Genomic DNA, 13,841 nt, shown 5'->3' with positions numbered 1-13,841 from the left:
AAACTGTGACCTCATCTAGGAGGGCATTTCTAGATGGACTATCCACCGGATTAACAAATCCATCAGGTAAACTTATATTTATATTAAGACCTGCCTCAATCTCAATATATAAAAAGTTACCCTCGTATTTGTTTTATTTACTTACATATCTCTTTATAATTTCACACAATGAGAATGGGTTTGTTGCTGAAGGGCTGTGGTGTTTCGAGTCGAAGAAAACTGGAGATTATCACGAACAGTGGTTTTCCAAAGTTCTACACCATCTGGAGAATAATGCTGTGATTGTAATGGACAATGCACCTTATCATTCGCGACGGTTAGAGAAGATTCCGACAACGTCTTCAAGAAGGTTGAAATCCAAAATGGGCTGCGATCGAAGAATATTAGCTTTGAAGGCTCAATGCTAAGAGTACAGCTACTAAAAATTGTCAAGGAGCGCAAGCTTGAATACCAAAAATATATAGTCGATGAGATAGCAGCAGGCCAAAACAAAATTGTCCTTCGCCTGCCTCCATACCACTGTGAGTTAATATGGACGGATGTGAGGAATTTTGTAGCTCAGCATAACACCACGGTCAAATTTGCAGATCTCAAAGTACTTTTTGATGAGGCTTTGAAAAGAGTCACAGCGGAGAAATGTGAGAAGTGTGTTCGGCATGTGATATCGGAAGTCGAGACAAATATGTGGAAGCTTGATAACATAATAGAGGCACGAATCGAGCCACTGATAATTCAGATTGGTGAGGATGATACTACTGATGAAGAGACAAATCCATCCAGTTGAATAATTTTGATCAATATTCCTTTTGATTTCACATAAAATAAAAATTATCAATGAAGAAATAATTACGTCTCTTTTCATATAATGCTTGAGTGCGCTGTGAAAAATCCAATGAAAATCTTTCTATATTACACATATTATCTGCATTTTTCCCGTTAAACAACATAACTTGTGCATTTCACTCGTTATTATAAAAAAGTTTTCCTAAGTATGATATAGCATTTGCGATCAACAAGATGTTGGTTCTGAATACGACCTTGGCCAATTCTTGGGATTTTCAATATCACGTGCGTAGGGCATGTCAATGTTTGCATCCACTCTATCTTGGATTTGAATTTGCTTTAGGCTGAAATTGATCGGTATAAAACTCAGTCGAACTATCTTAGGGTCGACTACTTAAAAAAAGCACGTTTTTCGTTCAAAATTGGGTTTATTCATCGACGTATCCTCCATCAGGAGCCCCACAATCATTTCAGCGCCGCTCTAACGCTTCAATACCACTTTAGTAGAACGATTTACCTTTAGCACCACAATACGCTTCAGTTTCAGCAATAACCTCTTCAGTCGACCGGATTTTTTACAGGTGAGCATTTTTCTGAGGTTTGTGAACAGACAGTAGTCACTGGGAGCCAAATCTGGCGAATACGGTGGATGTGTGATCAATTCGGAGCCCATTCCATGCAATTTTGCTATTTGCCCAGCAAATACTCTTTGAATTTATGACTGAATACTTCTCTGCTTGGATATATTATAGAACATATTTCAATCCAGATTCAAAATCGAATAACAAAAGTTCATATTGGTCGCCTGTCACAGACGGTGAGGTGATAGAAATGATAAAGTATTTGAATAATGAATCTTCTCCAGGCCCTGAGGAATTATGTCTGTCTGTTCAAAATTTGTCTGCATAAAAAAGGGTAGTTACCTTTTTTGCTAATGAAAAAGTTTTGTCGACTGAACAATTTGGTTTCAGGGAAAGAATGTCAACAGAAGATGCAATTTTCAGTGTAACTCGAAATATATATAATGGTCTGAATACTAATAGAAAAGTGATTGAAATTTTTTTCAGATACAAAGATAGCTTTTGATACTGTATCTCAATCTGAAATCCAAGAGAAACTAACACAATTCGGAGGTTCTTAGGAAACAGAAAACAGTTTGTAAAAATCAATGAATATAAGAGTAACTAACAAATAAAGTTTGGTGTTCCTCAAGACACGGTTCAGGGACCTGCCCTTTTTTATTTACATTAATGATTAACTAAATACAAATCTTGATGGTAATCTATATTTATATGCAGATGACACTGTATATGTAGTGGATAGAGATAACTGGGATGAGACCATAGCGATAGCTGAAGTTGTCATGTTAATTTTGAAACATGACTTACTCATACTTAATCACGAAAACTAAATTCATGACATTTCTATGTAATGAAAAATATCAACTAAAATTTGATGAAATAAATATTTATGGTTCGAAATGTTTACAGAAACATTTTCAGAAATGCCATTGCACTCTTGAATCAAACAGAACCCCAGAAATGAAATGTTTAGGAATGTATATGAATTGTTCCGTGAAGTGGAAAAAAATATTAACTTGAATTGACAAAAAATTTAAAAAATGTGTTTATAGGTTCAGAATTCTATATTCGAAGTGAAAACACCATTCATATTTTATCATACATTATTTTCCAATATTATGATCTACGGAAGCATAGCCTGGGGTGGTGCATATAGAAATTCATTAAAATCTGTCGAATCTATGGATGAATAAGTAAATAAAAATGATTTTAAAAAATTTTTGCAGATTTCCATCAAAAGTTTTATTCAGAAAATATTTCATTTCCAATCTCAAACATTTAACAAAATCAGTACCATCTATATAAAAAACATTTTGCAAATACTTACATAATTGTACATCAGTATAATACAAGATCAACAACAAGACTGAATATGTATTGGTTGTGAAATTCACAATATAATTACACGAGAAATTGAAAAGTTGACAACAACAGCATTTAGAAAGAAAATAACAAAATTGGATATGTGCTCACATTGGAATAATTCACTTCAACAGATGATTCATTTTACCCTCATTCATGATAAAATACTATTATTGATACATTTCTTCATTTCAATTTATTTTTTCATAAATAATATCTATTAACACTTAACATAAGTGTTTACACTTAGCAGACTGTGTTAAAATATTATGCATGGACTAACAACTTTTTAAATATTTATAGACATTCATTTGATATTGTTCATTTGTTGATAAATTTTAATTTGAAAAATTTGAATTGAGTAGATTGCTTTCAGAGAAGGAGAAGCCATTTTTATTTCATTGATAAAATATTCTCTGAAACGTAGAGTTGTATCGATTGTCAATCCTGAACTTTCATGAGATGATTCCTTAGGTAGTTTTGCATCACCGATTATCAAATTCACATGGTTTTCCGAAAAGTTTCATACATTTTAATTATTCAATAATAACCCCACTGATTTTTTTTTTATCCTCATAGCATGACCGGTTTAATTTTATGTAACAACATATAACAATTAAGTTTTTATTCAAAAAAAAATCATCGACGGACACTTATTATCTAAAATAATAGTCCGGGAGGTAACATTACAAATAAAAAAGTCATAGTGAGCCGGCTGATATTAAAGTTCGTGCAGACTTTGACAATAGGCTGTATTATTGTTTACAAAACAACGGAACCCACTCCGAATATTTACTTAATTGACATTTTTAATAAATTTGTAGTTCAACAGAAACCTCATTAAATATTCCATTTCAGCCAAAGTTTCACAATTATTGCTTCACCCTGTACAATTGTTATTTATATTATTGGACAGCATTTTTTATAGTATTTTCAATGATTTATCACAAGTAGGGGTTTGCAATTTGAACTTTTTGAGTTTTGGTGTGTGGGGGCAAGGGATTTGATGGGGGTGAGTTCTCTCTCATGTCACTTTAGTTCCCCATTACTATCCTAGAAAAGGTTTCAAGCAATTTTCGATATGAGCTTTCGTTCGTGAGATATAGCCCAGTGTAAGTTTTAAAATTGACACACTGTACATGTATGTGTACTACAGTGTAATAAACTCACTTCAGGTTCATTTATAAGAAACGAAATGAAACGACTTCGTAGAAAAACTTCCTCTATTCAGAATAACTCAAATTGATCTACCTTGTTTCGATTACATGATCGTCGTCGTAAACCTTCCCTATCTCAATGTTACATAATGTTTTAATAACATAAGATCGGCATACATCGAAAAGAGCTGTCCTGGCACGTATTAGGTGTTCTAATTAGAATATTGTTTATTTCTCAATTTGTTATTGTTCCACATTATTTGCTATACCAGTACATCTCCCCCCGATGACGAAAAAAAAAATTTTGAACAATATTTTTTTTTCATTCAATAAACAATTTTGTCCTATTTTTGTGTATTTCTACCAGCTTATTATCTATTCTAACTACAACATTTGGATCTTTATCTTCTACTATAATATAAGGACCTTTGAAGATAGGATCATACTTATTTGAAGATGTGTTCCTTACTAATATCTTATCACCTATCCTAACATTAACAGGATTAATTTTAATATCTAGTTTTTGTTTTCGTAACGATTTTGATACCATTAAATTATTTCTCGCGTCATTCCAAGCTGTTTGCAATCTAAATTTTAACTGAATTGGGTAATCATCGAAATTATATACAGGGTCGATTTGTGTAGCAATGCTCGATGGTACTCGACTCATTTTGCCGAAAACCAATTCGTATGGACTATACCGAGTTTCCGTATGCACTGTATTATTATATGCAAAACACCAATATGGTATCCATGAGCTCCAGGTGTCTGGATGCTCTGATGCATGTATGCGTAAATAATCACCTAGATTTTTATGTGTGTTTTCCAATGCTCCAATGGTTTCGTGATGATACGCCGTTGAATTCAGCTGTTCGATTTTTAGCAGTTTGCACGACTCTTTGAAGGTCGACGCTAGAAATTCAGTGCCTCTGTCTGTCACAACTTGTTCTGGAATACCAAATCGTAAAATAAAATTTTCTACGAATGATTTCGCGACTGTTACTGCCTCTTTATTTTCTAATGGATACCCTTCTACGAATTTTGTTAACTCACATTGCAACGTCAAAATGTATCGGTTATTTTCCCTGTCTTGGTCTAAAGGGCCCACCAAGTCAAGAAAAACTTTCTGAAACGCTGAGGTAGCCGTTGTGGTTATTCTCATTGGTTGCTGATGCGGTCTTGAGTACTTATATCTCTGACAGTCATCACAACGTTTTACAAAATTTTCGATATCCTTTCGGAGACCAGACCAAAAGTAAAGTTTTCTAATATTGTTATACATGCGATTAATTCCAGCATGCCCTCCCGTTGGTAACATGTGGTAATCGTTCAAAATTAATTGCTGGGTTTCCTTCCTAGTTATGTGTTGCTGAGCTTTTATTATATTTATTTTTATACCTGCCTTTCTAATTTCATTGGGAATTTCCAAAATGTTTTTTAATAACGATGCGCATCTATCTTCTTTTACTATAACTAATTCTGGAATTCCATATTCTTGGCAAATTTCCTTCAGGTCTCTCAACGATGCACCGAATGCAGTCGCTGATCGAGATTCATCCTGATTCATATAAATAGTATTTGCCTTTTCATCATATAATATATTCCCTTTTATTTTATACTCAGAACGTTTTTTTCTTTGAAACTCAACTTCCGACAAAGGATACAACTGAACAAATTCTTTAGGTGGTTTCAATAATTCTACGACACCAGGATGATCAGGCCTGTTATCAAAAGAGATATTGGACTTTTCCCGTGAATTGTTGCCCAATTTCTTCGTTTGTGCCCTTGTCACGACATTCATGACTTGACAGGAATTAACTGACATTTCTTTCAGTTCGTCGGAGTCAATTTTTATACGACTTAATGCATCAGCCGTTACATTATCTTTTCCTTTAACATAACTTATTGTAAAATCATATTCTTCTAGTGTTAACCTAAATTTCGTTAGTCTACTTGAAGGATTCGTCATACCGAAAAGATATAATAATGGTTTATGGTCTGTAAGGATAATGAACTTTTTCCCGTAAAGATAAGGACGAAATTTTTTCACACTCCAACAAATAGCAAGTAATTCTTTTTCTATCACACAATAGTTGACTTCAGCTTTATTCAGCGATCTGCTGGCGAACGCCACCGGCTTATCATCTGAATTTGACAGAACTGCTCCGATAGCCAAATTTGAGGCATCGGTACGTAATTTAAAAACGTTTGATTCCGAAAAATCAGGATATGCGAGAATTGGTGGTTGTACCAGTGCCTGCTTTAGCGTTTCGAATGCTTTTTGACATTCTTCGCTCCAAGCGAATACTACACCCTTTTTTGACAATCTGTTAAGCGGTGCTGCGATATCCGCGAAATTCTGAATGAACTTCCTATAATAGTTCGCAAATGCTACAAACCGTTTAGTTTCATTAGAGTCTTTTGGAACCGGAAATTGCTGTATAACACGTATTTTTTCAAAATCTGGAGATATTCCTTCAGATGAAATCACGTGACCCAGATACAATATCTGTTTTTTCAAGAATTCGCATTTGTAAGGATTTAGTTTCAAATTGACCTGTCTCAATCGCTGCAAAGTTTTTACCAAATTCCGATTATGAATTTCCAAATTATTCCCGAAAACTATCAAATCGTCCAAATAAATGAAACATCTCTCATAATTTAACCCTGACATTGCTATGGTCATCGCTCGAGAGAAAGCACTTGGACTCAGTTTCAACCCCATCGGTAATCTCGTCATTTGATACTGACCTTTATCGGTTGTGAAACTTGTGTAAGCTCTAGATGTTGCATCCAATTCAACCTGATAATAGCCCTGAGATAAGTCAAGATGTGAGAAGTACATCGCTCCGGAGAGTGAGTCTAAAATTTCATCTATGCAAGGTAATGGAAATTTGTCATCCTCAATGCGTTTATTCAACAGACGGTAATCGATAACTATCCTCCATTGTTTATTACCCTTACTATCCTCTTTTTTCGGTACTATTAACAATGGTGCCGACCATTCGGACCTTGTTTCCTCTATAATTCCTTCTGACAGCATGTTGTCAATTTGTTTATTTATCTCCGCTTTCTGCGAATGCGGTAACCGGTATGGTTTTACGTATACCGGAATGGCATCCTTTTTTAAATGTATGGTCTGTTTACAGACATTTGTCACCGTCAGTGGGTCATTTTCAAAGCGAAATACGTCCGCATATTTTGCACAGATTTTATCAATAGCTATTTTTTCCTGCTTATTAAGACCTTTGGTATTTATGGAGTTGAGTAACTTATCTATACGCTCAACTGAAAAGTGTGTGTTTCCAAAAGTATGAACATCAAATTCTGAAATATTTTCAGTTTTGGGTCTAAAATTTTTCAAGTGTACCTCTTTATCCGTAATATTCAGAATTTTAACAGGTATAATGTGGTTATGAGGCTTTGCGATAATTCCCGCAGTATAAACACCTTCTGAAATTTCTTCTGGTATGATAATACAATCATCTGAGTTATGTACTTGCAAATATTTAATAATTTCGCACCTTGGTGGAATCGTTATATAATTTTCATACTTGGATTGCAGTGGAATCGACAGTTTCCGATTGTTTATATATATAGAGAATGTGCATAATTCGTAGTTTAATATTGCAGAGTGCTTGACAAAGAAATCTGACCCAATAACACCATTCATATCACTACCAAAGTCATTCACCACATGAAATTCGTGACCTATCTTAACGTCAGATAGTTCTAATGTAATATTAGCCGAGCCTTGCGTGAAGACAAAACCCGCTATGCCGTTTATTTTGATTCTATTTGTCGTATCGACAAACTGATTTTTATTTATACATGATGTAAAAATTACGCTTACCGAAGCACCCGTATCCAATAAAAATTTCAACTCACTTTTTCCGTTTTTCATACATACATAATTAAGACCATTCATACTTAAAACCTTATAATCACCTACATTCTCACTGACTCGACCGAAAAAACTGATTAGATTGCGGGGAAGGGTTGTTTAATTCAGCATCCTGAGCGTTTTCCATAAAAAACCCTCTTCGAGATGGACTGAAAGTTTGGTTGTTGTGATTATTCCAACGCCCTCTAAAATTTCCGCGAAAATGTCCCTGGTTTCGACCCCTAAAATTATTTTTACTATGCAAACTACTTCCTCTGATCTTATTCGATTGTGAGTTATTGAATTGTCCGGTACTGAAATTTGGTCTTCCCCTATTATTCTGCTGAAATCCTCGACTCGTACGGTTGAAATTATTAAATTTTGAGTTCCCTCGCATGTGAAACACCTGCGAAGCAGAGGTTGCACCTCCCGTACATTCCTCATCTACAGCTCCCGTTATAGCATCTTTCAAAGCGCTATAGTTCCTAGCTTTTATGACAGTTCCCAGATCGTGACTTCGCAGTCCGTTCGCGAAAGCATGAATTGCCAGTTTTTCGTTCGCAACTTTAAGAATTTTCATTGCCTCGACATTTCCATCGGCTTGCGCTATTGTCAAATCGACCAGTAATTCCTCGATTGATTTACCAAATTCATTCACTGATTTATGTTTTTGTTTTGCGTTATGTAATTCAACTGATAAACTTGCGGCAGAATGCTTTGTCAACAAGTGTGTTTTGATGTCTTTAATTAAATCAGTATTAGACGGATATGACGACTCTAATCTCATCTTTGCACTTTGTGACAATCTAGTTTTAAGGACATAGTTTGTTAGTGTTACTTTTCCATTATCGTCTAAAAGACTATCGTATAATTCAATGGCATCTATTAACTGTTTTACAGATTCCTCCGAATTGTCGGTTATAGGCAATAAGCTTGACGCTATTCTGAGATCAAATTTTTCACCCATTATTGTAAAACTTCTAGTAATTTCTGTAATATTAGCTAATCTAGTCTCTAAGGTATTTCGAATATCGACTAATAATTTGTTTGAAGATTCAACATATAACTTAACTTTTTGAATTATATCTGCATCTTTAGGGCCCGCATTGAATTTATTTTTCACTTCATTTAACTCTGATTCAATCCTATTTAATTCTTCAAACTTGCGATTTATAGCTTTTAGATCGACTCGCCTCTCTTTGCTATCTTTATTTAAATTCCTATTAAAAACTTTGAGTTCTTCAAACGAGTATCTAAATAAGTCTATGATGCTCATTTGCTACGCTAAAGACGAAAATAAATCGATATATTGATACACAAACTTATACTAAATAAATACGACCTTAAAATGTCTTTCCATGTGTCATCCAATTTCCACTCTACTTGTTGTTGGTTTTCACTTTGGAATGCGTGAACCACCCATGTAATTCGTTTTCTTCTCACTCCTTACGCCTATACCAACTCCTGACTCCTCGTTATCTCTCTTCTTATCTTCTTTTCTAATGATTTCTGGCACCTCTTTATTAGAAATGCGCCGAGTGCCAAAATGAAACAGGCGAAAGCTACGATGCCTAGTACTTCGGAAACGGAGAACCCATTGCTAGCTGAAACTCCACCACTGTTCCCGGCTTGGCTTATGATTACTTCTTCTTTACTCTCTGTGGATCCCATGTTGGAAGATGTCAAATGCAACTCGTCTCTATTTCTCAGTATCTACCCGTTAATAACATACGTGGTAATCCTGGAATCATCCTGGAATCTTCTGGCAGGATCGCCATGTAATAAACTCACTTCAGGTTCATTTATAAGAAACGAAATGAAACGACTTCGTAGAAAAACTTCCTCTATTCAGAATAACTCAAATTGATCTACCTTGTTTCGATTACATGATCGTCGTCGTAAACCTTCCCTATCTCAATGTTACATAATGTTTTAATAACATAAGATCGGCATACATCGAAAAGAGCTGTCCTGGCACGTATTAGGTGTTCTAATTAGAATATTGTTTATTTCTCAATTTGTTATTGTTCCACATTATTTGCTATACCAGTACAACAGGTACAGAATAAATAATCAGGATTCAAAAATTTCGTAGATATAAAAATATTGACATGAGCCTTCACTTCAATCAGTATTTCAATGCCTTCATTGTAACAAACATTTCGCTGCAATATCTTTAATTACAGGGCATCGTAAAAGTTCATTTGCATGCCGATCATATTATAAGCCATGAAATTTTGAAAACACCTACCTTTCAAAGCTGACAGAAAAATCACGCACTTTCCATTAGTATATGCTGAACAGGGTGGAGTTATCTAACTTGCAACTTCTCGGAACTACTCAAGCTCAGTTCGTAAGACAATTACCAATATGTCAAACAGAATAAGTGTCCAATTAGACGCTTGATCACCGGATCTAAAGTTAACGCACGACCAAATTGCCAAAAGATAGCTTTTATAACCGTTTCAAGCTATTTATAGTATAAAAGTGAATTCGAAAACAATGAATAGCTCAATTTGTGTTCACGATGCGTTCCATAAGTTTGGAACAGCATCCACCAAATAAAAATGAACTATCATCATTACTACTATTATTTATTTATTTATTTGTGTATTTCCAAGTGGTGGAAATACACTCAGGCAACTTGAAACGGTTCAAAAGTTTTCTCACCTCAGTCGTCAGTAAAGACGTCGAACGCGCGGAATTCTCGGCGTCGCGACGCAACCTCTGCGGCGTCTATGCTCTAGTAGGGTTGGACGTCGACTGGCGAGGCGCGTCTTCCATGCCCATGATCGTTGGGTGACTGGTATTCCGTGCTGGGTATTCAATATCTGCCGATGGCATTTGATTACAATTTGTTCATCCAACGACAACGGATTATTTATTGTCTAGATATGATACCACGTAATTGATATCCTAGACATGGAACTTTTGAAACGTAATTATTTTCAATATTGTTTGGCGTGTTGTAGTTTTTATATGATGCGTATCACGAAGGGTGAGAATTTATGACGCAGTGTCACTTGGAAATTGAATTTATGGAAAAATTCCAGGACGCTATTTGTTATTTTGATATAACAATAATAATAATAGAAGGATCTTCATCAGTCCTTGAGGGTGGTGGAAGAGTACACGCATGCTATTGGTATGAAATGGTCCATCTCAAAAGAGGACGATGCTGGGATTACGGAGAGGATGTGCAGCTCGTAGATGGAAGCATCTCACATCATTAGGATGCTGGAGAGACGTATACTTACTTCGGGTGGAACAATGCCACTCACAAGAGGTAACAGCAGTGAATAACTCTCTCCGCGGATGTAGGGGTCATACTATATCGTTCCAGTTCACGATTGAAACCGAAGATCACTTACAATCAGTACCTTTCCTCGATACAAGGTTCATCAGAACAAAGATAACAGAGTCTTGATTGACTGGTACAGAAAACCATGCAGCTCAGGTAGATACATGAACTACCTATCGTATCACAAACAGTCGGTGAAAGTGAACTTGGTCAAACAACTGAAAAATAGAGTGCTGAAAATCTCAGATACAAGTTTCCACAAAAAAAACCTTAAAATTCTTTTGAATCTTTTCATAGAAAAATTCCTATCCTATTCGGTTGATAAATAATATTTTCTTCAATACACCTACATCTTGAGAAACTAGCAATTTAACTACCAATGTTACTACACATTCATTCAATGACAATACAACTAGTGATGCTCTAAGCTAATACATTTTTACAACCTTACCCTTCATCAAGGAGATCACTCCCAAACTATCTAAGATATTTCATAGTTCACCGAACATAAAAATAGCTAACAAAACAGTTAGCTATAAACCATGAAGTTAATACATAGCAAAGTCAAAGACAAGGTCCCCTTCATAAATCAAGTGAATGTTGTTTATAGTATTCCGTGTCAATCATGTGATAAGATATATATTGGTCAAACTTCGCAATCATTAGGTGCTAGAATTAATTCGAACAAACGTGACAATAGATTACAATCAGAAAGATGTTCTTCAGATGACAATATGGATAAGTTTGACCACCATTTGGATTATAACTCAATGAAAGTGTTAACCACTGAATCAATCTCAGTTAAGAGGTCCTTTCTAGAAATTTATACATTTTTGAAAACAACAATTGTATGAACAAAAGAACAGACATTAATCTCACCTAAGTGAAATTTATTCCTACTAATTGATGTTGTGTTTTACCTGGAATATCTAAGTTAAATCCGGTCTCGAAGAACGAAATATTGAAATTCAATGTCAGTCAAAAAAGTTTTTTTATTCTCTTTGTTTCAGTTACAACAACTGAACATCAAACTAAATATAATTATATACAGGGTAAATGAGAGAGTGAACAAATAATAATGAATATAAATACTGAACATTCTCTCCCGCAGTAATTGATTCAAATGAAAGAAATCACTTCTAATCTGATTATTCTCGGAAGACTTCTCTTTGAATACATCAAGTATGCAAAGTGTAGATACAGCTCGCTTGAATGTTGTTCCAGAAGCTGTAACAACATCAACCACTCCGATTTTGCTATCCTTCCCAGGATGAACATTTGTAATTCTTTCTTTCAGCCAAATGTTCCGTGGACTATTGGGGTCATAAAATAGAACAATATCCCCTATTTTGACATTTCTTCTTTACTGTTGCCATTTATCTCGTTTTGCTAGAGATAGTAGATATTCTTTAGCCCACCTTTGCCAAAATAAATCTGTGAGTTTTTGTGCTGCCTTCCATTTGTTCAATAAACACAAATCCCTTTCATCAGTTTCAGCACAAGGTAACGCTGAATAACAAGTTCCAATCAAAAAATTATTTGGAGTTAGAGCCTCCATATCAACTCCAGTTTTATAAAAGGTCTCACTGTCCATTCTATTCTTCAACCAACCTTTTGAAAATGGTCACAACATAACTCTGTTATTAAAGTATTCTTCAGGTTTTCAGAACAAGCTGAATACTACCTGAATAACAAAAATGAATCATAGCTTCTCATCGAGAAATAAACTATGAGTATTACTTAAAACACCAGGTAAAGAAAAACTGGAAATGTAACACATTTATTTCACCACTGAAAAAACAATTAGGATATAGTTCATCCTTTGAACTGATTGAAATCCAGTAAACTAAAATCTATTTGTTGTATAAACATCACACTGAAGCATATGGAATCAATCATGATAATATCCCTATAACTCACGAGTTTCCTTAAATAAATATCGAAGAATAACGACTTCAAATTGAAAATATGCACGTTCAGGACAGAGTAAGCTGTAACAAGGCAATTTTCAAATATAATATCATTGGACTGGACTTTATCGCAAAACAGTTTTCGCTAGTTGATATTGAATTATTTGGTTAGTATTTCTGAATAACGTCTCCCTGTCATTCTGGTATATTGTCAGTTAGGGTTGTGTAAACATTATGCTGCTATTTTTAGTATTAATTTTATTGTATATGTATCAGTATTGAACTAAAATTTTTGTTTTATTTTTTGTTATATCCATGTAATTAGGCTAATCAGCCTGTTTGGATGAATAAATAAATAAATAAATAAATAAATAACTTCATTTCAAATTATACAAATGAATAATGTCAATAAACATGCAGGCAAAGTGTTTCCCCAGGGATAACTGTAAGATTATCATATCTTTGTTTGTTGTCGAGTGGATTAGTGGATTAATTCATTTCATTATCCTACGTAATGTTCATACATTACCCGTCAGATGAACGGAGATTAGATTAGATAAATCAAGCAGTATGTGGCAGTAAGCTAAGAAGAATCTATATCTATCTATACTATGTATGCTGATATAAATGTGCAAGTTTATGGTGACTCTTTCGCGCCTAAACGACTGAACGGATTTAGATGAAACTCTACATAAATACAGCTTATACATCAAACTAACAAAGGCAAAATTTGTAACTTTGTAAAACTTTGTAACTTTGTAAAATGTGTAATTTTGTTCATAATGTCATGATGAGTATCAAGTAATCCGTGTGTTGTGCTGCATATCCCAGGTGGCGGATAAGGGAACGACCAGGGGACGGAAG

At 34.6% G+C, this 13,841-nt stretch overlaps 1 protein-coding gene across 3 annotated transcripts in view; it reads right to left on the bottom strand.

Annotated features, from left to right (window-relative positions):
* The window catches only part of LOC111516433 (probable G-protein coupled receptor No18), a 231,794-nt gene extending 221,229 nt beyond the window's left edge, over positions 1-10,565 (bottom strand). The window contains exons 1-2 of one of the 3 annotated variants that reach the window (XM_074172433.1): positions 10,437-10,565; positions 10,018-10,181 (exon numbers count right to left, since the gene is read on the bottom strand). The gene's annotated coding sequence lies outside the window, so the exon portion shown is untranslated. Of the gene's footprint in view, positions 1-10,017 lie in introns of all 3 variants that reach the window. The other 2 variants (XM_074172438.1, XM_074172429.1) reach the window with 2 other exon arrangements.
* Positions 10,566-13,841: the final 3,276 nt, after the last annotated feature.

This window comes from Leptinotarsa decemlineata, unplaced genomic scaffold (genome assembly GCF_025532065.1).
Source record: "Leptinotarsa decemlineata unplaced genomic scaffold, Ldec_3_MD MMD2_P_RNA_scaffold_12, whole genome shotgun sequence".
Taxonomy (NCBI): domain Eukaryota; kingdom Metazoa; phylum Arthropoda; class Insecta; order Coleoptera; family Chrysomelidae; genus Leptinotarsa; species Leptinotarsa decemlineata.
The sequence above is the reverse complement of the archived record's forward strand: the minus strand, read 5'-3'. Positions and strand labels throughout refer to the sequence as shown.